Genomic DNA, 27,801 nt, shown 5'->3' with positions numbered 1-27,801 from the left:
GACTCCCTATTTGATAAATGGTGCTGGAATAACTGGTTAGCCATATGTAGAAGATTGAAACTGGACCCCTTCCTCATACCATATGCAAAAATCAACTGAAGATGGGTTAAAGACTTAAATGTAAAAGCTAAAACTATAAAAAACCCTTGAAGGTAACCTAGGAAATATCATTCTGGACATGGAGCTGGACAAAGATTTCATGATGAAGATGCCAAAAGCAGTTCCAAAAAAAAAAAATGACCAATGGGACCTAGTTAAACTAAAGAGATTCTTTACAGCAAAAGAAACTATCAACAGAGTAAACAGACAAGCTGCAGAATAGGAAAAAATATTTGCAAACTATGCATCCAACAAAGGTCTAATATCCAGAATCTATAAGGAACTTAAATTTACAAGCAAAAAACAACCCCATTAAAAAGTGGCCAAAGCTCATGAACACATACTTCTCAAAAAAAGATATACATATGGCCAATGAGGATATGAAAAAAAACTCAACATCACTAATCTCTAGAGAAATGCAAATCAAAACCACAGTGAGATACCATCTCACACCAGTCAGAATGGCTATTACTACAAAGTCTAAAAAATAACAGATACTAGCAAGGCTGTGGAGAAAAGAGAATATTTAGACATTGCAGGTGGGACTATAAATTAGTTCAGCCATTGTGGAAAACAGTTTGGCAATTTCTGAAGGAACTTCAAACAGAATTAAAGACACAGGCACACGTATGTTTATTGCGGCACTATTCACAATAGCAAAGACTTGGAACCAACCCAAATGTCCAACAATGATAGACTGGATTAAGAAAATGTGGCACATATACACCATGGAACACTATGCAGCCATAAAAAATAATGAGTTCATGTCCTTTGTAGGGACATGGATGAAATTGGAAATCATCATTCTCAGTAAACTATCACAAGGACAAAAAACCAAACACCGCATGTTCTCACTCATAGATGGGAATTGAACAATGAGAACACATGGACACAGGAAGGGGAACATCACACTCTGGGGCCTGTTGTGGGGTGGGTGGAGGGAGGAGGGATAGCATTAGGAGATATACCTAATGCTAAATGGCGAGTTAATGGGTGCAGCACACCAGCATGGCACATGTATACATATGTAACTGACCTGCACATTGTGCACATGTGCCCTAAAACTTAAAGTACAATAATAATAATAAAAAAAAGAATTACCATTTGATCCAGCAATCCCATTACTGGGTATATACCCAAAGGAATTTAAATCATTCTACCATAAAGACACATGCACACATATGTTCATTGCCGCACTGTTCACAATAGTGAAGACATGGAATCAACCTAAATGCCCATCAGTGATAGAAGGAATAAAGAAAATATGATACATATGTACCATACAGTACTTTACAGCCATTAAAAAAGAAGGAAATCTTGTCCTTTGCAGCAATGTGGATGCAACTGGAGGCCATCATCCTAAGTAAACTAACACAGGAACAGAAAACCAAAGGCCGCACGTTCTCACTTATAAGTGGAAGTTAAACACTGAGTGCACATGGACAAAGAAGAAGACAACAGACCCCAGGGTATACTGGAGGGTGGAGGGTGGAAGGAGGGTGAGGATTGAAAACCACCTATTGGGTACCACGTTGATTACCCAGGTGATAAAATTATCTGCACACCAAACCCCCATGATATACAAGGTACCTATATAACAAACCTGGGCCAGGCGCAGTGGCTCACTCTTGTAATCCGAGCACTTTGGGAGGCCGAGGCAGGCAGATCATTTGAGGTCAGGAGTTCCAGAGTAGCCTGGACAACATGGTGAAACCCCATCTCTACTGAAAGTACAAAAATTAGCTGGGCGCGGTGGTGCACACCTGTAATCTCAGCTACTGAGGAGGCTGAGGCAGGAGAATTGTTTGAATCCAGGAGACAGACATTGTAGCGAGCGGAGATCATGCCACTGCACTCCAGCCTGGGAGACTGAGCAAGATTCCATCTCCAAAATAAATAAAAATAAATAAATAAATAAAAATAAACAAAACAAAACGAAAGAACCTGCACATGTATCCCTGAACCTAAAATAAAAGTTAAAAAAAAAAAAAAGTCCTATGTTGCTAACAGTTGTTTTGGATAAAACGTGCCTCATTTCCTGCTGCCTGTAATTTAGGCTGGAAGGCTGGAGTGATTAGGCTGATGTGGATGATACATCCCTGTACGTGTAGAGACTACGGTATCAAGACCACAGTGATCCTAAGAGCTATCTCTCTCTGTTTTTTTTTTTTTAGATGGAGTTTTGCTCTTTCACCCAGGCTGGAGTGAAGTGGCGTGATCTTGGCTCATTGCAACCTCCACCCCCGGGGTTCAAGTGATTTTCCTGCCTCAGCCTCCTGGGTAGCTGGGATTATAGGCACCCACCCTTACACCCAGCTAATTTTCTTTTTTTTTTTTTTTTTTGCGACCACGCCTGGCTAATTTTTTTATATTTTTAATACAGATGGGGTTTCGCCATGTTGGTCAGGCTGGTCTTGAACTCCTGAGCTCAGGTGATCCACCTGCCTCAGTCTCCCAAAGTGCTACAATTACAGGCATGAGCCGCTGCGCCTGGCCATGAGCTATCTCTCAATGCTGTATGAGGATGGGGTGCAGCAAAAGCAAAACCATCTAGCAGATTGCTGGGTTGATTGGTAGCAACTCCACTGAGAAACAAATGTGCTATGCATTTGACTGAAATGTTCACCTAAAATAATTTCAGAGTGTTTTCCTTCCCTTTCTCAAATCAAGGAATCAGTGAGTAATGAGAGTTCCCAGGAGTGGGTCCTGAAGTTCCAGCTGCCTGCCCAGGCTTGCAGTGCTGCTATCCATGCGAGATCCTCTGATCACAGACATCTCCATTGCTTCCTACAAGGGTTTAGCTGGTGCAAGGCTTGCATGGATGTGTTAAGTGAAGCAAGGGGGAAGCAGCAGAGAGAAGACAACCCCAGCTGTGATGGGAATCCCTGTCGAAAGCCTTAGAGAAAACCAATCTCTATCATATGCCCTCTGTATCAACATTCCCACAGGCACACAAATGCTTCTTGCATTGTAAAGTTTTTTTAAAAAATAAAAGGCTTGATCTTTGTATGCTTATTGTGTAACATGGTAAGTTTTACAGCAAGTTCTCTGAAAATTTCAAGCAAAGAACAATGTAAAGTTAGAAATTTTTTATATTATAGATAACAGAGATACAATAAAATAAAACTAAGATAAAGCTATAGAAGACTTCATTATATATGTCCCCTAAGAACACTGTTAATTTTCATCTCAGCTTGAACCTGTGTTTGTGTTTCCTTTCTCTCCCAGCCACCATTTAAAACTAGCTTTTATTCACAATTACCACGACTTGGAAGCAACCGATGTGTCATTCAATAGATGAAGAGATAAACAAATTGTGGTACCTTTATAAATGAAAGACTATGTCTGGGCACGGTGGTTCATGCCTGTAATCCCAGCACTTTGGGAGGCCGAGGGGAGCAGATCACTTGAGGTCAGGAGTTCAAAACCAGCCTGGCTAACAAGGTGAAACCCTGTCTCTAAGAAAAATACAAAAATTAGCTGGGCGTGGTGGCAGGCACCTGTAATCCCAGGTACTCGGGAGGCTGAGGTGGGAGAATCGCTTGAACCCAGGAGGTGGAGGTTGCAGTGGGCAGATATTGTGACACTGCACTCTAGCCTGAGTGACAGAGTGAGTCACTGTCTCAACAATAAATAAATAAATAAGTAAATGAACAAAATATTATTAAGTGATATAAATAAATGAATGATTAAGCCATGAAAAGACATGGAGAGACCATAAATGCGTATTACTCAGTGACAGAATCCAATCTGAAAAGGCTGCATACTGTATGATTCCAACTACATGACACTCTGGAAAAGGCAAAACCATGGAGGCGGCAAAAGGATCTGTGGTTGCCAGGGGGTGGGGGAGGGCAGGGTGAATAGGCAGAGCACAGAGGATTTTTTAGAGCAGTGAAAATATTCTCTATCATAATATAATGATGCAAACATACACCATTATACATTTGTCAGGACTCAAGGATGTAACAACCCAAGACTGAAACTTAACGGAAACTGTGGACCATATTTAATCCATCAGTATTAGTTATAAATTCTAGCAAATATACCACACAGGATGTAAATAATAGGGCAAACTGTGTTGGAGAAGAGAAGGGTACAGGGGAACTATTATATGATAGATTTTTCCATAAACCTAAAATTGTTCTTAAAAAATCTACTAATGTGGCTGGGCACGGTGGCTCATGCCTGTAATCCCAGCACTTTGGGAGGCCGAGGCAGGCAGATCACGAGGTCAGGAGATCGAGACCATCCTGGCTAACATGGTGAAACCCCATCTCCACTAAAAATACAAAAAATTGGCTGGGCGTGGTGGCGGGCGCCTGTAGTCCCAGCTACTCGGGAGGCTGAGGCAGGAGAATGGCATGAACCCAGGAGGCAGAGCTTGCAGCGAGCCGAGATCATACCACTGCACTCCAGCCTGGGCAACAGCGTGAGACTCTGTCTCAAAAAACAAAAAAACAAACAAACAAACAAAAAATCTACTAATGTTTGATAAAACTGATAACATTGAAGCTATAAGTGTTGATGCACAAAGCTAGGGGATAAACCCCACAGAGTAACTGTGTGCAAGGAGAACCAGAGTAGAGAATGAAATCAAACAAATATCCATAAAGATGAGGATCAACCTACCAAGTCTTTATCGTTGGTTAATTTGGTTTAGTATTTCATGAAAAATGTATCTGAAACATTCGTAAGGATCTACTGTGTGTTATATGCCAGGTTAGGCTTAATATAATAGAAGTAAGCAAGCCATCATCCAGCCTTGAAGATCTGACCCATGAAAACTCAACCCACCACATTCAAGTGCACTGAAAGCTGCAAAAGAAGCAAAGAATTCTGATGGTGTGGGTGAAAAGCCGTCATGAGGAACTGCACACATGCACCTCCTTTTCGTGTTCTGAGATGGTACGGATGACAATGGGATGCTAGTCATCCATTTGCATATTAAATGAGCTCATAGATTAGACTCTCTTTAAAGCTGCAGGTTGCTTGCATGATTCTGTCCTGGGAGGGCTCTCAGGCACAGAGACAGATCAAGTGCTGATTTGATAAGACAGAGAGAGAAGGAGAGCCTGGGGTCACCCAAAATGAAATCAACCAAGGAACAAAGCCTTGATTCTCAGAAGAGGTGGGAAATTCCACGAAGGACAAAGCATCCCCTTATTTTGTTAGATGTGGGTCTGAGCTCTATGGAGGGAAGAATTTGCAATGAAAAACAGAGGTCTGTTTTACTAAAATCACTGCAAGAGGATGAAATGCAGGCCACATTGCCAGGGGATCCATCTAGCAAGACATCCTGCATAAAGAGTCCAGGGCTCTTACCCCACACCTCACGACACAGTAATGTGAAGCTCTGCTTGCTTAAAGTCTCTGCTGTTGGTAGCAATGAACTGCAGTGCTGGGCAGAGCAGCTGTCACCTCTGGCTAGAGACTGCAGTGTTTGTGGCAGAACAAGCCACAGCCAGCACCTGGCAGAAATGAGTGTGTCTTCCATAGCTCTAAGGCCTATGAAACATACAAGGTATCTCAAAGGGATGCCCAGAAACATTCGGGGAGGAAGCTCTGCATGGAACTGAAGGGTCCTCATCAGGTTGGAGGAAAGCTAGTGAAATAGGGTTCCCCTAGGCTATAGGGATCATGGGGACTCTGATCATCCTTTAATAAATCTGTACTTATTAAGACTTAAAGCCAAGAGATTTTAAATGCCATATACATTCATAATGATTGCATGAACAGGAATTAGGTTAAAAAGTGTCAGGACATTTCCAGTAACACAAGGTGAAGACCATAGGCAGTAAGAGGGAGCTGAATGTCAGAAAGAAGGAATATGGGGCCCAAAAGTTAGCAGGGATGATTGCAAGAGTGCAGAAAATCAAGCTCCATCTAGGTCTGGTCTTAAGGGATCAAAATCTCTCCTGATAAGTCTACTGAAGGCAATTTCTGGGGCTGTCCTTGGTTATCTCTGAAAATCATTGCTTTCTGTGGCCTCGAAAATATATGATGTCTGTATGGACTGAGTGACCCTGCCACATGCCAGACCACAGGTAAAACGAGTAGAAACATATGCACGACTGGGAAGATTACACGGGAAATCAGGAGTTCATGGAAGACACTCAATATGACCTGGAAGTCTTACTGGGCCTGAAAAATTGTAGCAATTTAGCAATTCAGAACACTGCCACTGAAAAGAGAGAGAAATGTTTTTCAGATTTCCAGCTCCTGCTGCAAAATACCAGACAGGGTACAACATATTGTTACATTGTTATTCTAAAACACGATGTTTATTGGAAACAAAGTTAATAGTTAAATAGGAAAATAATAAAAGAAAACAATAAAACAAACAAGCTATTAATTCCCAGCCCATGTGGATGTTATTTCGCATTGTATGGTCAGCCATAGCAGCATTCTGTTTACCCAAAGATTCGATTTCCAGCAACTTCAATTTTGTGTTAGCAAACAGCTGTGACAAAGCCCATGAATTCAAAGCTTTTGAACCACCTTGGAATGGAAAATTGTGCATAAAATGTAAAATCTTTATCTTTATCTTCACTGTCTGCGTGCACTCTGTACACACGATGCTTTCCTGTGGGCCACTGAGCTGTGTGTGTGCTCTGTAGCAAATTGATCACAAATTTAGCAACTTAAGACAACACAATTTTAAGATTTTACACAGTTCTGGAGGTCGGAAGTCCGACATGGGTCTCATCATGCTAAAATCAAAATGTCGGCAGGACAGAGTTCCTTCCTGGAGGCTCTAATAAAGCCCAATTCCTTCTCATCCAGGTGGTTGACAGGACGGAGTTCCTTGTGATGGGACTGAGGCCCCTTCCTCACTGGCTGTCTCTTGGAGGCCACCCACACTTTGTGGCTCATGCCTGTTCCTCCATCTTTGCAGCCAGCAGCACTGGGTTGAGTCTCTCTCACACTTTAGAAGCCTCCAGCTGTTTCCTCCCTCTGGAGATTCATCACTCTGGGGATTCTGCCTCCGTCTTCCACTTTTAAGGGCTCATGTGATTACATTGAGCCCACACACATAATCTAGGATAATCTCCCCATTTCAAGGTCTGGTACAGGCCTAAATTCCATGTCCATCTGTGATGTAACGTATTCCCAGGTTCCAGGGATTAGGACATGGACATCTTTTAGGGGAGCCCAATTCTGCCTGCCACTCCCTCCAAGTGAAGGCAGGATTTGTGTGGTTCATTTATGTCAAAATTCATGCCCTTATCCTTCCACACTCTTCAGACACCACCTCATCCTCCCTCCCTCTGCTTTTTGCTAACAGGAAACCTTTATCCCAGGACACTAGCAAAGACAAGGCACTCTCACTCTTGCTAATGTGCCATTATTGAAAGCAGAACAAAATCCAGACAGCCCCTTTCTCCTTCAGATCCTCCACAAACTAAAAACTGCTCTGACCTCTGCCTGAATGCTCTCTTACTCCCCCTGCTTGTTGTCTCTTCATGGTTGGGGGTGGAAAATGGACAATTTAGTTCAGTTGAGTGACAAGTTGTGTTGGACTTTCTATGGAACAGACTTCTGTCTCATGGACACAGGAGATGGAGGGAAGGGCTTCAACGATTTTTTATTTTTGATGACTGGAGAGTTCCTTCTTTTATCTGTGTTTGGAGGACTCAAAGATCACAACTTTTCCTTTCCCAATTGCCAACTACTTATTTATAAAAATTGTCATGAAATCACAAGGGAACCCGCCACGTATACCACAGAGGAAAGGCTTTAGGTTGATGTTTTCGTTCATAGGGTCTTCAATGCATTTTTCATGCTCAATTATAGCTGGTTAAAGGCAATGCCAGTGACCTACAAGTGTCAAGGAAAAGGAGCATTGTCCATGTTCTAAAATAAAAAGTAAATGCAGTGCAGTGGAAAGAGTAAGTTAAGTTCATCACGTATGGCTTCCATGCTTGGAGTTTACATGAGTCTATAACCTAAACAAGTAAAGGCCACATCATCTAAGCTAACACAGGCCTCACAGCTTCGCCATTTTACCTGACCACTAAGAGAGGTAATGGGAATTGGCGGTTAAAAAAACAAAACCTAGAAAATCTTGAGACTCATTAGAGAAGGAATTGGAAGACTTCAATAAGAAAAGACTCAGGGGAAGAAATCAGGGGGCTCAGAAGAGACCTGGAAACAGAAGTTTCTATTAAGACAATGGTATTTTACATGCTGCTCTTGAAAAGGCAGAATTTCAGGATCCCTACCTCCAGGGGGGTGTCCCACTGCACGGTGGGATTCGAGAAGGTCCTGGAGCTGCAGCCCATTTCCATGCCCCAGATCCCATTTCTCTCCTGCTTCCCACCTGCCGAGATAGTAGGACAGGTGTGGCTTCCTCTCCTAACAAGAACACCTTTTCCCAACACACACACACCCCTAAGTCTCCTTGCAATGGAGAGGGTCATGTGGTGTCTCACTTCAGCATTATTCTTGCCAAAAATGCAGAACCTCAATCTAACCATGAGAAAACGTTAGGCAAACCCCAACTGAAAGAATTTCCACAAAGGGCCAGATTACTGTAGCCACACCTTGGAAAATGTTTAGCAAGAAGCAGCAGAAGAGTGCTCCCCAAGGCAGGGGTTTGGGGTGTCGTTGCCTTCAAGGCTGCTGCTATTGTTTTTATCCTGACAAAAGAATCTTGCCTTAAAGGAGCTGATAGAACAGTTTGGGAGGTAAAGACTGTTCAACTGCGTGCTGCAGATATAACCACTATGTAACTCAAAGAAGAGGAGAGGGAAGGTCATCTTCAATTGTTGGGTTGGGAACATTGGGAAGACATTGTTAGATGTGCAGAAGCTTTCTGAGGGGAGAGATGAAATGAAATCTGAGTTTGGACAGAAAGATGTATTGTACTGAGTTTGGGGAAAAAATAAATATTCTGAGATTAAAAACGCACAGAGGTCTAGCAGTGTGGAGAACAGCCCCTGGGTTTACAGCAGAATGATTTGAATTTAGAAGACAGCAGCACCTCCTAAGCAGGTGTGGAACAAAGAACAAGCGTAGTCACCCTCGAGCTAATCACTCCTGCCTCTGAGTCATGCATTTGTTCCTATGGCTGCTGTAACAAAACTCACAAATTCTGTGGATTAAAACAAGACAGATTTGTTTATCTTAAAATTGCAGAAGTCAGAAGTCCAAAATTAGTCTTAAGGGGCTGAAAACATGGCTCCTTCTGTGGGCTGTGGAGACCATTGGCACTGGCCTCTCTCATGGTCTGCTTCGATTGTCTGTCATTGCCTCTCCCCAACTGGTGTCATCCTTCTCTTTTACGAAGACACTGTGATTACATTCATAGTCCACTCAGATAATCCCAGACAATCTTGAGCAGCAACGGTGGCTTAGGTAAAAAAATTTTAGAGGATCTCACGAGACAAGCCCTGTGAGTTAGACTTTCTATGACAACTGGACAGCAATTTAAATGGGAAAGATTTGTTTGAGAGCAAACAAATGTGTGTCTGTCACCTGCAGGTCTCTTGAAGCAAGGACAGATGGGACACCTGGACACTGTTGCAATAACCCAGGCACAAGTAGGAAGGAAGAAACAAAGGGAAAGACAAGTAAGAGGAGAGTCAGCTTGTGGAAGGGGCTTCCGAGGATGATCATTGCCCCAGATGCTGCAGCAGGCTGGCAGCCAGCGGCCCCAGAGACTGAAAGGAAGAGCATCTTCCCAGCACAGTTTGGGGAGGTCTGCTCCCAGGCATTGGGATCATTTAATGTATTCTTGTTCCTTTATAACTAATTTGTCATGCTTTTCTACCTTATAGTTTTTCATGTTTTAATTTTGGAACAGTGTGAAGGGCATACCATACTTCAGCATAGAAACAAGGTATTTACTCACTAATGGATCTGAGTTTGTTTTTCATTTTCACGAAATGAAGGTAGTCTTAAACCAGTGATAGTGAACATTCAAAAAGAAAGTGAAGAGCAGGGCCCACCCCCACCCACAGTACCAGTCCGTGGCCTATTAGGAATGGGGCCACGCAACATGAGGTGAGCAGCAGATGAGCAAGTAAAGCTCCATCTGTATGTACAACTGCTCCCCATTGCTCACGTGACTGCATGAGCTCCACCTCCTGTCAAATCAGCAGTGACATTAGATTCTCATAGGGGCATGAACTCTATTGTGAATTGCCATGCAAGGGATCTAGGTTGCATGCTTCTTATGAGAATCTAATGCCTGATGATCTGTCACTGTCTCCCATCACCCCCAGTAGGGACTATCTATTTGCAGAAAAACAAGCTCAGGGCTCCCACTGATCCTACATTATGGTGAGTTGTATAACTATTGTATTATATATTACAATGTAATATATTCTAGAAATAAAGTGCACAATAAATGTAATGCACTTGACTTCTCCCCTCCAACCCCCAGTTGGTAGAAAAATATTGTCTCCCACGAACCAGTCCCTGGTGCCAAAAAGGTTGGGAACTGCTGGTGTAGAGAATTGTGCCTAGGAATGCTACACATAGAACATAATTTAAATAGGAAGTTTGATAAAGAATAGAGTTGAAACAATTGTCAAAATTAATAGGTATTCCCTAAAGCATGTTCCCTGCCCAATCTTCATATGACATTGACTCGCACACACTGTGATCCAAGAGTGAGGTTTGTTCTCTCTTAAAAAAGTCCTGACAGAAACTTGATGTTACAAAAAAGTGAAACTTACATAATAAAAAAATCAGAACATTTGTTATAAAGGCTATAAAACTAAATAAGAGTTTTCTGAAATCCAACATCTATATTTGCACTTGCTACAATACACATTTTACTATTCTCATTTGGATAACACTCAATTCTATGCACAAGTTAGCTGGAAAAGTCAATTCCAATTCACTGTGGGATCACATGGTAGATATTTAAGATTACCTAATTGCTTTGATTTGAATTCTTTAAAAAGAAATGTTATCACTTTCAACAGCTATCTAAATTGATCACTATTGCATATTCAGATGTTCATGTGAAAAACCAACAAGCAGAATTGCAAAAAAGAATTCTTATTCAATCTCTTGGAAGTAAAACTGATAAACTCAACTTACTTTCATAGTAACACAAATTACTTAGCCAAGCTTTTTTTCCCCCATCTATCTTCTTTTCTGGGTAATATATTTATATGTTTAGTACTTTTTCCTGAATTTTCTTTTCTTTTCTTTTCTTTTTTTTTTTTTTGAGACGGAGTCTCGCTCTGTCGCCCAGGCTGGAGTGCAGTGGCGCAATCTCGGCTCACTGCAAGTTCTGCCTCCCAGGTTCACGCCATTCTCCTGCCTCAGCCTCCCGAGTAGCTGGGACTACAGGTGCCCACCACCACGCCCGGCTAATTTTTTTTTGTATTTTTAGTAGAGACTGGGTTTCACAGTGTTAGCCAGGATGGTCTCGATCTCCTGACCTCGTGATCCGCCCGCCTCAGCCTCCCAAAGTGTTGGGATTACAGGCGTAAGCCACCGCACCCAGGCTTTTCCTGAATTTTCTTACTCTTTTCATCGTTTTAAAAAATTTTCAAATACAAATAAACTTTAAAAATATATTAAGAGCCCTATTTTGGGGAATGCCAGCATGAAAATTTTTACCCATGCTATTGTGTTCTTTACTTTCAATTTAAATAGAATAGTTGAGCTCAGTCAGATAAATAATAAGATTGTGAGAAACTCTTTTTGCATAAAGTGATTAAAATGCATCCATCATTTTCCTGTCCTCCGCTCCTTCCCATTCCCACCCCAGGAAGGGCCTTCAGGACTTTGTTCCATGACCGCCTCCGCAGAGGCCAATGGAAGAGGTTGGTGGAAACAGCCCTATTCTTCTGATCCGTGTCAAGAACCCTGGAGCTTTGGCTCAGTAAGAAACATATTGTCTGGTACCTTGACAACCTGAAACACTTTGAAAGCTAATTCCAGTTTTTTTCTAGCTGTATGTACTCAAAGTGACTCAGAACCCCCAGGGCATGTGCTAACAGCGGAAGCTCTCAGAGTAGGTACAACCTGGAGCAAAATGAAACAAATAGAAACAAGAATGCAGCTCACCTTGTTGGAATAAATCTTAGTCCTCACTTAAAACAAGAAAGCAACATAAAAATGCAACCCTAGGTAATATCAAATGCCTACACTGAGAAATCCCAAAGGTTTTACCTCTGTCTCTCCTTGCGTTTCATTTCCAAACCAAGAGCATTTTTCAGAAGTTAACTAATAGCAAAAGTATCTCACTCTTTTTATAAAAAAGAAACTATTTTCCACAAATAATCAGGAAAAAGGTTAATTTTCCTGTTTTCTCAAAGAAAAAAAGGCATTTTAGAGGCATCTTTGATTTCAGTTTTGGATCATAGAGCTTAAATCAAACAGAAAAGCACATCAGTCCCTGTGTCAGTCCCTCAGTGAGTGGGAGACTTGCCAGGGACCTGATGAAGGCCGCCAGTGTGGTGACACCTGCCCCAGACTGCATGTCCAGGAACTAGCCCAGTTAGCAGGACCCAGAGCCTGTAATCCATCTTCAGAGCACTTTGGAGGAAAACCACATCAGGAATGTAGAAATCTCCAAAAGGATATTCCTGAGGTCTGGTGGGGCTGTCTGTTGGTGGTGGGAGCAGGGCTGAGTTTGAGGCATTGACCTGTGCTGTCTCACAGAGCCCTGCTAAGGACCTTGCACTCAGTTTATATGCTGCTGTTGCTGCCCTGAAATTCTCAACAATATAATTGACAAGGTCCTACATTTTCATCACGCGTGGGCCCCATGAAGCCTTTAGCTGGTCCTGGTTAGAGTAGAAGCAGGATAGCATCAGTGAAAAGCATTGGTGTGAATCCAGCTTCAGCCAGCTTTGGCATCTGGAGCAACTAATAGGATTTTCTGAGCTTCATTTAAACCTAGGAGAATCATACTTGCTACCTCAGAGGTGAATAGGCTTACATATGTGTTAAGGCATGTAAAGCATCAAACTGTAGTAAGCATTTCATGTATGCTATCACTCTGAAAGCCCATTTGCTTGCTAAACTGAACTAAATATTATAAATGTGGAGTGAAGATGTTTGGAAAAATCAAGAGCTTCATCTTAAATCACTATTAATACCTCCTTATTTTCAGGCCTTGTCTCTAAGCCATATTTTTACTTCCATCTTAAGATATATTCCATCATTTAACCTAATCTAATTGCATTTTTGCTCTCAAATTCCTCTTTAAAAAATAGGTAACAAAAATAACTTTTTAAAATGTATGAACAAGTGAATCAGCCAGGCACGGTGGCTCACATCTGTAATCCCAGCATTTTGGGAGGCCAACATGGGAGGACTGCTTGAGCCCAAGAGTTGGAGACCAGCCTGGGCGACATAGTGAGACCCCATCTCTACATTTTTTTTTTAATCAGCCAGGTATGGTGGTATGCCTGTAGTCCCAGCTACTAGGGAGAATGAGGTGAAAGGATCACTCAAGCTTGGGAGGTTTTCATTGCAGTCAGCTGAGATCATACCATTGCACTCCAGCCTGGGCCACAAAGGAAGGCCCCATCTCAAAAAAAAAAAAAGGAAAGGATCAGGGAAAACCCTAAGTAGGCCATTTCTTTCCATACAGGACTGTAATTTATTTTCTATTCTGCAGCACCAGGAGCAATACTAGCATAGGGGGGAGTCACAATTCATGGCTTTGTAAGACAAGAGAAAGGATGTGTGAAACAGTGGCTTTTAAGCCTTCCTTGGCCATGAGTCCAAAGTGAAGGGTGCACAGATCGCTGCCATCAGTGCACATCACACACGCTCCTGAAAGGCGGGTCATATGCGGTGTGGAACCATCCTGACTCTGCCACTATTCACTCTCCAGTCTGATGCTTCTGCTCTACTTTGATTTTTTACAGGCTGAATTGGATTGCTCCAAAGTTCATATGTTGAAGCCTTAACCCCCAGTACCTCAGAATGTTACTGTCTTTGGAGATACAGCATTTAAAGAGGTAATTAGGTAAAAATGGGGTCGCTGAGGTGGACCCTAATCCAATATGACTGGTGTCCTCATAAGAGAGGAGACTAGCATGGAGAAGGAGAGGCACCCGGGATGTGCAGGCACAGAAGAGAGGCGGTGCGAGGACATGGCGAGGAGGCTGCCATCTGCAAGGCCAGGAGACAGGTCTCAGAGGAAATCGCACCTGCCAACACCTTAATCTCCAACTTCCAGCCTCCAGAAATGTGCAAAAACAGATTTTGATTGTTTAGGTCACCCAGCCTGTGGCACTTTGTTATGGCAGCCAGAACAAACGGATACCAGGTCCTTCGGGTGAAGATGGCTGATTGAACAAGCTTAATCATCCTCCCCCTGAACACTCTGTTACGTGATGGTAAAAGGGTTAACATGCAGAAACCACAAGAAGAAAGAGAATGTCAGGAAAGGTGAGATCCACACTATTTGGGAAGCTGAAAAGCAGACAGATGAATGAAACTGCCTTAGCAACCCTAAGAAAGGTGAAACTTAAGTGGACAGAGTGGTTCCTAAGCAACCCACTATGCCGCAGACCCAGACTCACTTGGGAACTGAAGCACTGTAGGCCAGCTCTTGAGTGGCTCATAGGGCACAGGAGAGCCGTCGAGTGTGGCTATGAAGCGGTGAGACTCTCGGCTGCCCAACCCAGCCCACATCAACCCACTCCCTCTCGCTACCTTGAGCTTATCCATGGCTAAGTCTGCAGAGCTGTCCAGAGGACCTCTGTCCTCATATGCCAGGCACAGCTGGGCACGGGGGGCTGAATGAAAACAGGACATCCAGGGAAAAACCAGGCTGGATGATAGGGAAGATAAAAATATACAAAAATACAGTGCAGAAACAAGAACATTTTTTCAAAAATACATAATTAAAGTCCTCAAAAATAAGGGAAAACTTGGCATTGATTGAAAGAAGCAGCAGAATAATGTCCCATAGTATAAAGATTATTATTTATCAATTAAAAATTAGCTATGGATAAATGTTCAGATTATTGGCAGATTTTTAAAATTAGCTTTTTATTTCAAGATAATTCTAGATTCACATGTTGTTCTAAGGAACAAATTACAAAAAGGTCCCCTGTACCCTTTACCCAGTTCCCCTGATGATAATTTATTTTAAAACTATAGTACAGGCCGGGCATGGTGGCTCACACCTGTAATCCCAGCACTTTGAGAGGCCAAGGCAGGCAGATCACCTGAGGTCAGGAGTTTGAAACCAGCCTGGGGTTTAGTAGAGACCAAACCCCGTCTCTACTAAAAGTACAAAAATTAGCCAGGAGTGGTGGCACATGCCTGTAATCTCAGCTACTTGAGAGGGTGAGGCAGGAGAATCTCTTGAACCTGGAAGGTGGAGGTTGCAGTGAGCTGAGATCACACCATTGTACTCCAGCCTGGGCAATAAGAGTAAGACTCTGTCTCAAAAACAACAGCAACAACAAAAAACATAGTACAATCTTACAACAAAAATGATGACAGCAATACAGTCAAGATACAAAACAATTTTATTGTTCATTGGTCTCTCTTGTCTCCTTTTGTCCAGCTTTATTGTTGTATGATTAACAAATAAAAATTACATATATTTAAGGTATACAGTGTGATAATTCAATATATGAATATATTGTAAAATGATTACTACAATCAAGCTAATGAATATATTCATCAATTCCCATGTTTATGACAGCATTATTCACGATAGCCAGCAAATAGAGGTAACCTAGTTGTTCATCCAGGGATGAGTGGATAAAGAACATGTGGTATGAATACAAAATGGAATATTGCCAGTTTTGAAGATGCTCAACAATGCTTTGAAATATTACTACACCTATCTTTTTTTAATCTAAGGTGCTTTTATTGTAATGAGATAGATTCTAAAAATATGGGCTTTCTGGGCAAAGGATATATGTATATAACATTTCGAGAAATATATTTCAAAAAGTTATAGCAATTCTCATCTCAATCAGCAAGGGCTTGCTAGCATTGTTTCTCTTAATCCTTGTCCTTGTGGGAAGTTACTGTGCTTGTTATGGTTTGCGGATCTGCTGGGTGGAATATTTTAACTTATTGTTACTTAAACTTTCATTTATCCTGTACGCTGGTGAGACTGAAGTGTCTAGCTATTTGCATTTCCTCTTCTATGAATTGTCTTTCTATATTTATTGCCCATTTTCCCACTGTGCTGTTCATCTTTTTCTTGTAGATTTATAGAAGCACTTTATACTGGCTCTATTTCATTTAGCCAAGGATGATATTCAAAATATTTGGGAGAGTGGGGATCAAATGAGTGAAGAGTACGTGATCGCAAAACTCAGAGAGGTAATGGCTGGCTTTCAACCTGAGTGCAACAAGGAACTGATGTGGGGATGGAGCATGAAAAATAGGGTCTAACTCACCTTTCAGGAGAACCATTCTGGTTGCGGGGTGGAGAGTAAACAGAAGGGACAGAGGGGAAATAGAGATGGCTTAGAAGGCAGTTCAAGTATTCTGCTAAATCAACATGCCTACATGGCTTTTTCCTCTGCACAAATCCATGTGCAATTAAGTCTATGTATTTCCACCCTTTGTGAAATGTTTGTGTGTATAGGGAGTTGTCTATTTATCCTTCCACCTTGAATCCACCTCATCAAGATTTTCCCAGCACCTCAACAGAACAACCCTTATCAAGGCCACTGATGACCTCTGTTTTGCTAAGCCCACACATCCATGCTTACCTAACCTTAAACCACACACAGATGCTTAACTCACCTTAACTCTCACCAGCATATGACACAATTGTGAGGCAGGTTCACTGTGCACAGCTTACCAATTTGTCTGAGTACAGTGAGACAGAACACCCATGCACACAGGTTACATGCAGCAGGTTCATTATTAATAATTCCAGGTAGACTGCAGGAACACAGGAGCCCAGGATGTAGGGTGAGCCAGACTCCCCAAGGCCCAGGAAGCAGCCTGGGGCCAATGCAGTTTTGACTCTGTGTGCCCCATGTTCACCGCAAATGAGGGACCCAGGACCTGAGCGAGCAACTCACCCTGGGTTTTATACCCTGAGACGATGAGAACCTCTGGACTAAAGCATCAAAGTACATCCTGTTTCCAGGGGGCACCTGGAATAGAGCCTGGGCTGTTCCAGCCAGTCTCTCCCTGTTTCTGAGTGTTACATTCCCAGCATATTCGAGTCATTCTTGAGAACTACAAGCAAAACAGTGGGGAGAAATGACCACCTAGGAAACTATTCTCCAACCATGAATCATCCCCTCTGCCTGGAAACCTCTCTCGTCCCTTCAATTCTAGAATGCCAGCAATCTGGTTCCACTCCTAACCACTAGGTGCATCTCTCAGCATGCTTCTTACTCTTCCTTATCTCCTGAACTCTCCCTTTTCAAGTGCCCGAAGCCCCTTTCCTCTCTATCCATACTCACTCCTGCCAATCTCAACCTGATTCCTGATTTTTGACAACTACCACATTTGTACCTCTAGCCCAGACCTCACCCTTGGACTTCAGAGATGGGTTTCCAACTACCTGCTCAATGTCTCCACCTACATATTTCCATCTGTTTCTTGGGGCTGCCAAAACATAACGCCACAAACACGGTGCTGTAAAAAAGTACAGAAATTTATTATCTCATAATCCTGAGGCCAGAAACCAAAATCACTAAGTTAGAGGGCCCTGCTTTCTCTGAAAGCTCTATGGGAGGATGCATTCAACACTTCTCTCCTTGTGTCCGGGGGTTGTAGGCAACTCCCAGCATTCCATCGCTGGTGGATGCATTGCCTCAGTCTCTCCCTCCACCCTCACATCACCTCCTACCCTTCGTGTCTGCATATCTGTGTCTTCACTTGGCCTTCTTAAAAAGAACCATTCACAGGATTTTGGCCCCACCCTAACCCAGCATGGATGGCTTCAATTTAGCTTAACTAACTATATCTGGAAAGATACTATTTCCAAAGAAGGTCACATTCATAGGTACTGGGGTTTATATCTTCAGTGTATTTGAGGGGAGGCAGCATAATCCAATGCCAGTGATATCTATCAGGGATCTTAAACCTGCCATGTCCAGAACCAGGTCTCCATCTCTTCCTTCAAGCCAGGATCCTCCCCGGCAATATCCCCACCCCAGAAAAAGTCCCTGCCATCCTCCTAGTTGTTCAGGCCAAATACCTCCTCTTTATTCATCCCACATCCAGCCATTAGAGAGCCCTGAAGACTCTACCTTCAAAGCACATTTCACTAGCGTGAGCAGAGCTCACCTGGTCCACTGAGACCATCTGTCCCAGCTGCTGCCATTTCTGGCCTTGATTGTTGCAGTGGCTTCTTGCTTGCCCCTCCTGCCTCCATCCTGTCCTCTTCAGTCAGATCTCCATCAAGGAGCCAAGCAATTCTTTGAAGTACAATGGCAGAAAATGACATTGGCTTACTCAAAACCTTTCGGCGTCTTCCCATCTCAAAGTAAAAACCAAAGTGTTCACAATTCACCACAATGTGCTACAACATTGACATCCCACCCCACCCCTCTGTCATTTCCCCACCCTGCAACCCTGCCCCACCCTACACCACACACACTATCTTCCTTGCTCTTCTGCCATGTGGTGTGGTTACCTCTCTAAAGTATCTTCCAAATTTCTCCTCGATTTGAGACAAGTGAGATTGTGTGAAATAAATAGATAGCTGCTCATGGGTTTCTACCCACTGGAACATAAGTTCCCTGTGGGTGAGAATTTTTATCCATTTTGTTTCTACCCAATCCCCAGCACTTAGAGCAATGGCTGGCACACACTTGGAGCTTCATAATGATGTGTTGATTGTGTGAAAGGCGCAATCAGGATATTCAGCTAGAATAAGCCGTCTCCCGTGAGCAAGCATAAAATGCGTAACAGGAATCAAAAGCAAGTTACTATTAGGGAAGGCAAATGAATAATTAAGTTGGAGGTTTGGAGACACATATTGGAGATAAGTGAACTCATGCAAGATTTGTAGTCAAGATCCAGAAAGGTGGCTGGCATGCCTCCATGGCATCAAAAACTCATCTACTGAAGAAAAGCCCTGAAGTATTTTACGATGCAAAGAAATTAACGCTCCCTCCTCAACTGCTGTCTGGCTTCAGGCTTCTTGGGCAGAATTTAATGAAACAGTAGGAAAGAAAATGCTCATGGAGGTGGGCCAATGCAGACTTCTCTTCACATTGGATGGCAGGTGGCACAATGGCATTGTGCCTGCCAATCACAAATCAAGGAGTCTTCCTGGAGAAGTGAAGACCAGCCTTGATGTGGCTTTAGGGACTTGGGTTCCTTACCTCCATCCAAGGTAAGGATTAGTCTCCTTGAGGGGTATATTAGTCCATTTTCAAACTACTATAAAGAACTACCCAAGACTGGGTAATTTAAAAAGAAAAGAGATTTAATTGACTCACAGTTCTGCATGGCCAGGGAGGCCTCAGGAAACTTGCAATCATGGTGCAAGGCAAAGGGCAAACAAGGCACGTCTTACATGATGGCAGGAGATAGAGAGAGAGAGAGCAAGAAGGGAAGTGCCACATTTTTAAACCATCAGATCTCGTGAGAACTCCATCACTATCATGAAAACAGCATGGGGGAAATCTGCCCCCAAGATCCAATCACTTTCCACCAGGTTCCTCCCTCAACACGTGGGGATTAGAATTCGAGGTGAGGTTTGGGTAGGGACACAGAAACAAACTATATCAAGGGGGAACTACAAAACAGTTTTTATTCTATTTTTAGTGCCCTTTAGAGTGCAGTAATATTTCTGAAACTATGTAGATTATATAATATTTTAGAACTAGAGATAAAGACTGTTGAAGTTATGAAACTTGCCTATCACATATTAGCATAGATAAGAACATGCAATCTTGATGTTGATGAAGTAGATCTTTTCCCGTTCAATGCAACTGCTCTGAAAGTGGACAGACAGAGGGAAAGCAGAGTAAATTGCGTGCCATGCAGATGAGAAGTGTCATTCCTGAACACAACTACCTTTCTATTACTGATTACCTGAATGTACTCTGGGTCCTTACGATTGAGAAACTCATGTGCATTTGCACGTGCATGTGTGTATAAATATGTGTGTGTGTGTGTGTAAGCTATGAAGAGTTTATTTATCAGAGATATATCTTCATTTTGGGAACCATAAAAGAAGACTGCTATGTGATCTTGAAAAAGCAAAGATGACTTTTAGAAGAGAACACCACAAGCCACCAAGTGGCTCACCCTTGTGACTTGGCCAGTGCGTGCTGGGTGGCTCGTTAGGCTCATCTTCATGACTTGAGGCCCTGGCTCTTCCTGACAGGGTCACTGGGAAGGGAATCCAGGCACAGAGGGCTCATCTCACTGCATCCACCCCGACATGCTCCTGGGTCTGTTTCAGAGTCCATCAAGTCTCAGATTCCCCAATGCTCAGTCTCAGTGTGTGCAACTGGACACAGCACATCTGACACTCCACTAAGCAATAATTCACAAATTCAGATTTTCTGTGGGCACATTTCATTCACACTTTCTCTTCTTCAATGATATGGTTTGCTTCTAAACTAAATTGTGTAGGGGGTAGGGTAGAGAAATTGGCCATAAAGATATGGGATGCCATAACTGCAAGTGTTTGCACCGTGAATACCGGCATGCCACAAGATGCCATGTTGTTTCACCACTGCACTTAAGCCTAGTGGCACCTGTCATACCCCAGGCACCAATGAAATCCTTGATAACCGCGTCCCTGCCCTGCCTCTGAGCCTCGACCTCAGTTCCTCCTGTCTGTGCTTCTCTCCCAACAGTGATGGCAGTGGCTGCTGCCATCATGCTGGCTGCAGCAGAGAAGTGCAGCTGCGGCTGCACACTCCATGGAGCCAGCAGGAGATCTGCCCCTTCTGAGTTGGGATGGGAGGTCCCTGTTCCACTGCAGCCACCTAAACAGTAGCTGCAGACCTAGGCCTCCTGTTCTACAGAGCAGCCAGTATCCCTGATCTCCTGGGCGGGGCTACAGTCGCCTAAACTGCAACTGTGGATCGGGGCCCCCTGTGCTCTTGAGGGAGGGCTGGGAGCAGGCAGGATCTGCCTTTCTGGGTGCAGCTGTGGCCACCCTCCCATGTGCAGGAGCTGGGTGTCTGCAGCCTGAACCCTTGGGGTCCCCAGCAAGGAGCCTCCCCATCCCTGCAGGCTTAGGGGTGTCTTCTCCTGCTGCCTGGCCTCTCTCCACTCCCAGAGCCTGCTCCAATCTCTGAGTGGGAGGTTGGGGCCCAATCTGGGGGCCATGAATGGCAGTGAGAGGCAGATTGATTCCTGGGTGGAAAAGGGCAAGTCCCCAGTAAGGCGCTACCTTCAGGGCTTGAAGGCTGGGGAGCAGTTGCCGGTCCAGTGGAAGGGAGTGGGGACTTGTGGTGGCTCTTCTGGGCCACCCATGGCCACACATGGGCCAATTCACAAGCACTTCCTCCCCTCTGAGGAAGAGCAGAGGATGGCTAGTGGATGAAGAGGGCAGAGAGAGCACAGGACAGGACAGTCAGGTGCAGAGAGGAGAAACCTCTCCGCTGAGAACTTCAGAGACCACCTGCCAGCAGAGAGGAGCTACCCTCTCTGCTGAGAACTTCAGAGATGTGCAGCATGTCTGAATGACTTGCCTACGGAGAGGAGCCACCTTCCCCAGGGCCTCTTCTCTGCTGAGAGCTGAACAACTGAAGGGACGACCTGCCTACAGACAGGAGTTACCCACTCCTCTGAGCTGTTCTAAAGCTAAATAAAACTCTTCTTCTTCTTCACCCTTCACTTGTCTGCATACCTCATTCTTCCTGGATGCAGGACAAGAGCTCAAGCAAAGGCACAGTGGCCCCAGAGGCTTCCAGCCTGAAAAATTGACACCCCAGAGAACCCATAACAACAGCACACACCACAACCCTCTTTTTTGCAGTCTTTCTTCTCCTAAACCATCTGCAACGGAAATGTATTTTAGCATATTGAATTAATTGAACCAGAAGTGATTTTCCATGACTAATGTGAAAAATAGATAAATAGGATTATTCTATTCCTGTCCTAAAGATCAAACAAAAAAAATCAATTACCTTTCAAATTTACATAGTGAAAAAATTGTGTGTGGTGTGTGTGTGTGACCCTCAACCAAAGACAGCTTCTTCCTTCTTACAGAATGTCTGCATGTTGGATTAAACACTTTTCGATGATAAAAGAGGCCACGTCTAAAGACCCACTTTCCCCTGCAGTCTGCATTTCCTGGCCCATAGCAGGCAGTCATTTAATGTGCCCAACTGAACTGAAACGTTGCTGAGGTTTCTTGTTTGTTCCAGTTAGGCTGCAAAGCCCTATTTTAAAAATTCGCTTTCACAGTGAACTAGAGCCTGGAATCAGAAGGAAACAAAAGGCATTCAACCTTTAAAATAGTTTTTCTTTTACATTATATAACAAGTAGAGGGCAGTCCATCTTCACTACAATTCAGGGTTTAAGAATAAAAACTTTCTTTAAGGAGTTACTGCATTTGGATGTGAGATACAAATCAATTACATACGAATTATATTTCCAGTGAACTTTCTCACAGGAGGAGAGATTAACAACAAGAAATCAAAGCAGAAGTTTTCCTGTCTCTAAAAATGATGGATGCTGGCAGCCACAGCCCCCAAAAAAGGTTCTAATTGCCATTTCTTGATGTTTTCATACAGCTGCACTGGAGAGAAACACTTATGTTAGAGTTGGTAAAATCTATTTCCCCTAGAGGTTTTTATTTTTTTGTTCAAAGAAATGGCCTCTAGTTAATGGACCTGAGTGTTTACTCTGCAGTTTGTAGAGTCCACATGTATTCAACAAGGACAACTTCCACATTTCCCTCTTGATTAGGAAAATTACATTAACCTCGTGGAGGACAAAAAAACTGTTGTTGCATAACTTTTAAGAGCAAAAGAGAATCTAAGAGCAGTTTAATTTGTGAAAACAGAAGATAATGAAGCTCAAACAACCTAATTTATCTCTAAAGCAGATAAAGTAATTTTAAGGTTGATATTTTCATAATCAGCCAAGTGTTGGAGCTGTTTCATGATTTTCAAAGTGAAAAATCATAAAATTTGATTATGTTTTTCAGAAGCCGAGAAGCCAGGCAAAACCTTGGTTCTGATCCAGGGCAAAACTGACTTTGCTGAAAACTGGCTGATATATCTCAGTTGCCAGACTAAAAGCACTTTCTCAAAGACAAATTTTCGGGAATGCCTATTTATTCCCGTGGCCATCACATCAATCAGTGAAGACTGCCACTAGAAGGGTTCCGCCATCCTTTTGCCTGTTCCTCCCAGGCACAGCATGGCTCTGCTTCCAGGCAGCTGCTGGTTCTCCCTTCACTGTGTGAGGGCGATCAGATCGGAGCAATTATCAGCAATTCTGGGTCCTGGAAGAGATTGAATGCCTTGGGTACGACTGGTGCCTGCTTTGGAAACTCAAGTAGCTAGAGGCATTGTCAAGCTCTACAACACATTACACAGCAGCGAGATGAAGCAGGCTTCTCTCCATCATTCACTGTTTAGTCCCATCTCGGGGACTGCTGCAGGTACACGAGCCTGCCAAATAATAGAAAAATTGCTCTTTCATTACCCAGGCTCTCTAATCAAATGGCAGGCCTATATCTTCAGGGTAAGCTACTCTATTTTAAAATGGAGAAATATCTACCAGAGTCATTATTTATCCCAAATATTCTGAGATTTATTTGCTTATATGTACTTTCAACAGCATTGCCATAAATATGTAGGAACACTATAAGACTTTTCTAAACATAAACTGCAGAGCTTGATAAATTGTCAAAAAATCAAGACTCTTTCCTTCCTCTACTTTGATTTCTTACAAAACAGAATGTAACAAGCTTTCTGAAAGTACTTCTTATGTCCCTTCTCAAAGCCCACCTGCCCTCCTTCTGAAAGGTTACTACAGCCTGACTTCTATCACCACAGATTATTTGTACCTGATTTTGAACTTCATATACATGGAATCATTTGGTTGGTAGTTTTTCTTAATGTGGAGTCTTTTATCAATATTGTATTTGTGAAATTCATTGATACTGTTGCATATAGTAGTAGTTGAATTTTCATTGCTTTGTAGTATTTCTTGGTATGAGTATAGCATAATTTATCCATTCTACTGCTGACAGTCATTAGAGTTTATTTTAGTTGGGTTTACTATCAATTATATTAACATTTATATGACACATGTTTCTTTTGGTATACACATGCAGGTGCATTGCTGGGCATTGTATTACTTTCTGATGCTACATGGACAAAGAATCTCCCCAAAATATAGTATGTTGAACAATCGACAGTAGTCACTTGCTACCTCTCACAGTCTTGATTGGTCAGGAATTTTGAAAGGGTGCAACTGGACAGTTTTTGCTTGTGATCCCTCCTGTGTTTACGGGCTGATGTTGGCTGGGACTGGAGTCATGGCTCACATGGCTGGCAGGTTGTTGTTGGCTGCTGGCTCGGGGGCTGTGTTTCTCTCCACCTGGGCTTCTCCATGTGGCTGCTTGACTGTCCTCATAACTGGTTTTCCCCAGAGCATATGATCCAGAAAAGCAGGAATTTCCTATGGATCTGCTTCTGTTTTCTGTTTTGCCTGTTGGCTTTTAGTAATTTGTTTGTGCCTCCTGCTAGGCCTGATAATTGTTTATTGAAGGTCAGACATTAAGTATGAAAAAACTGTATGATTAACTTCAGTCTTTTGCTGCAATCATTTTCCTCTAATGAATATTTGCTTTTTAACTTGATTGATTTTCATAAATTTACAAATGAAAATTATATATGCTTATGCTATACAACATGATGTTTTGATGTATATATATATTTCAGAATGGCTAACTCAAGCTTAGTAACATTGTATTGTATACTTGACAGTTGCTGAGAGTAGACTATAATTGTTCTCACCACAGATAAATAAATATGTAGGGTAAAGATCTGTTTTTCTTTGTTTAGAAGGCATTTGGGTAATGAGGAAGTTACTTTAATCAAGTCTGGGATTAAGCTGCTTGACACTAGGCTGTCATTTTCACAAAAGGGCAGTTTTATTTCTGGTTCTAGGGTTCTTCCTGGAAATCTGGAGGATTTATGAGGGCACCCCCTTTTTTTCAGGCCCTGAACTCCAAGTTTTGTCCCTTCTGCTCTCTTCCCCGGACCATGTCTCTCTGCCCAGAGCTGCTTAAAAATCAGTAAGTGCCTGAGGGACACAGAAAGTCATGTTCACCTTCATACACTTCCTTCCTCTCTCGATTGTGGCCCCTGAAATCTTGGGTGCCTTAATAACCCTTGACTCCACATGTTGTATCAACAGCCAACCTTAGCTCAGGTTCTCAAGCATTCATCTGCCGCTTTCTGTTCAAATCCTTAGCCCTTGGGTTTTGCAATGCTCATGAATTAACAAGTGCTATGAAGAATGAAGCCTCGGAGAATGTTGAACTTATCTCATGAGTTCTTCTGGGAAATTGTATTGTAATTTCCAGCTACTGACGCAGTTCTCTGATGCACTTAAACCCATTCAAGAGGTTTTTTATCTCAAGATTTTCTAGTTCTCAGGAGGCTGATTGGTCTGAAAGAGGTTGTTACATCATCATAAGAAGCAGAACTTGTACAGATTTTTAAACGAGACAAGCATTTGGGATGTAAGGTTTTCAAAGAAAAAAAATCATAAGGGTATGGTAGGTAGGCAGATTAGTGTCCCCATCCCCACAAAAAGATGTCCGCCTCCTAATCTTCAGAATCTGTGACTATGTAGGTTACATGGGAAAGGGGAATGAGGATTTCTAATCAGCTAACATTAAGGGAGGGGTACCATCCTGGATTATCTGGTAGAGCCAATGTGATCAAAAAGGTCCTTAGGAGACGGGAGAGAAGAGTCAGAGAGAGCTTTGTAGATGCTACACTGCTGGCTTGAAGACGAAGGAATGGGTCATGTGCCAGGGAATGCAGGCAGCATCTAGAAGCTGGAAACAGCAAGGGGACAGATTCTTCCCTCAGCCTCCAGAAGGAGCTCAGCCCCGCCACTACTTTGGTCTTACTCCAGGAAGACTTTTGATCTCTGGAACTGTAAGATAATACATATATATATATATACAGAGAGAGAGAGAGAGAGAGAGAGAGAGAAAGAGTCTTGATCTGTCACCCAGGCTGAAGTGTGATGGTGCAAGCTCAGCTCACTGCAACCTCCACCTCCTGGGTTCAAACGATTCTCCTGCCTCAGCCTCCCAAGTAGCTGGGATTACAGGCACCCACCACCATGCCCAGCTAATTTTTGTATTTTTAGTAGAGATGGGGTTTCGCCATGTTAGCCAGGCTGGTCTCAAACTCCTGAGCTCAGGTGATCCACCCACCTCTGCTTCCCAATGTGCTGGGATTACAGGCGTGAGCCATCGCGCCTGGCCATATATGTTTTAAACCACAAAGTTTGTGATTATTCATTATAGTTGCAATAGAAAACTAATACATGCGTATCTTTTGATGTGTTATTAAATGTAAGGTTTGTTTTTTTAATTCCCCCCAAAAAACAATGTAATTCAGCTCTTATTCCATAGAAAAATGCATGACATAGCATCCAGGCTAGCAAAACTAAGGGTATATTTAGTTAGTGCTGCAGAGACACTAAAAATATGAGAGGACCAAATAAGAAGTCAAGTTTCTATTAAAATATCCTAGAGGTACAGCATCATAGTATTTCCTTTCCAAGCTGATTGGATGGAAGGGAGAAGGGGGTAAAAGTACATTCATCTGAGAATTAAGGCCATTGCTTTAGGTCTTGGCTTAGACACTACTTCCATAGAGTCTAGTGGTGGCTGGTCTAAGTCCACTCAGGGTGCTATAAAACATACTCTAATCTGGGCGGCTGGTAAACAACAAGCATTTATTTCTCACCGTTCTGGAAGCTGAGAAGTCCAGGATGAAGGAGCTGGCAGATCTGGAAGTTCCTAAATGGAGACTTCTTTCTGCCTCCTCACATGGGGGGCAAAGGTGAGGGTCTCTCTGGGTCCTCCTTTTAAAGACACTGAGTCCATTCATGAGGACTCTGCCTCTGTGGCCCAATCACCTCCCAAAAGCCTCACCTCCTAATCACATTACTTTAGGGGTTAGGATTTCAACATATGAATTTTGGGGAGACACGAAGATTCAGACTGTAAGACGGCTCAACCTGACTCAATGTGTAGTATTTTATTGCAATGAATGCTAAGTGAATATTTTCCGAATCTTTTCCAGTCGTTAAACTTGTAAAGGGCATCCCTTTAGAAAGGATGACATCTTAGTGACGTATTTCAACTGTGGTAAGAGCTACAGAATGGATCATCAATAAAGTTGAAGTGAATTTAATTAAGAAGAATGGAATGGATGGAGGAACTGAAGACCTTACAAGGAAAATCGTTAGGGAAACTTAATATCATTTTGTGTTCACCACGATAAATAATAAAGACATAAATCAAATGAAAAAGAATATTGGTTACAGTTCACTTTTAAAGAGTAAACCCTCTGCTAATTATATTAATTATTATTACTTTTACAAAATTATCTGCACACCACTTACTGTGTCTGTCTTCCAACGCCAATGCCTGGGTCTGCTTCCCAGCCCCCTTCTCCACCACAGACTGAATTGCAATTTGAAAATGTCAAAATTAAAATTCTCATAGATTCTGGAAATTACAGAGGCAGAAATTCATAAATGCTAAAATTTTTTTAAGGAGAAAGGAGCTCTTCTTTGAGAATACATATTAATATTTAGTA

Source organism: Pongo pygmaeus, chromosome 4, assembly GCF_028885625.2.
Source record: "Pongo pygmaeus isolate AG05252 chromosome 4, NHGRI_mPonPyg2-v2.0_pri, whole genome shotgun sequence".
Taxonomy (NCBI): Eukaryota; Metazoa; Chordata; class Mammalia; order Primates; family Hominidae; genus Pongo; species Pongo pygmaeus.
This window is presented reverse-complemented; position numbering follows the sequence as displayed.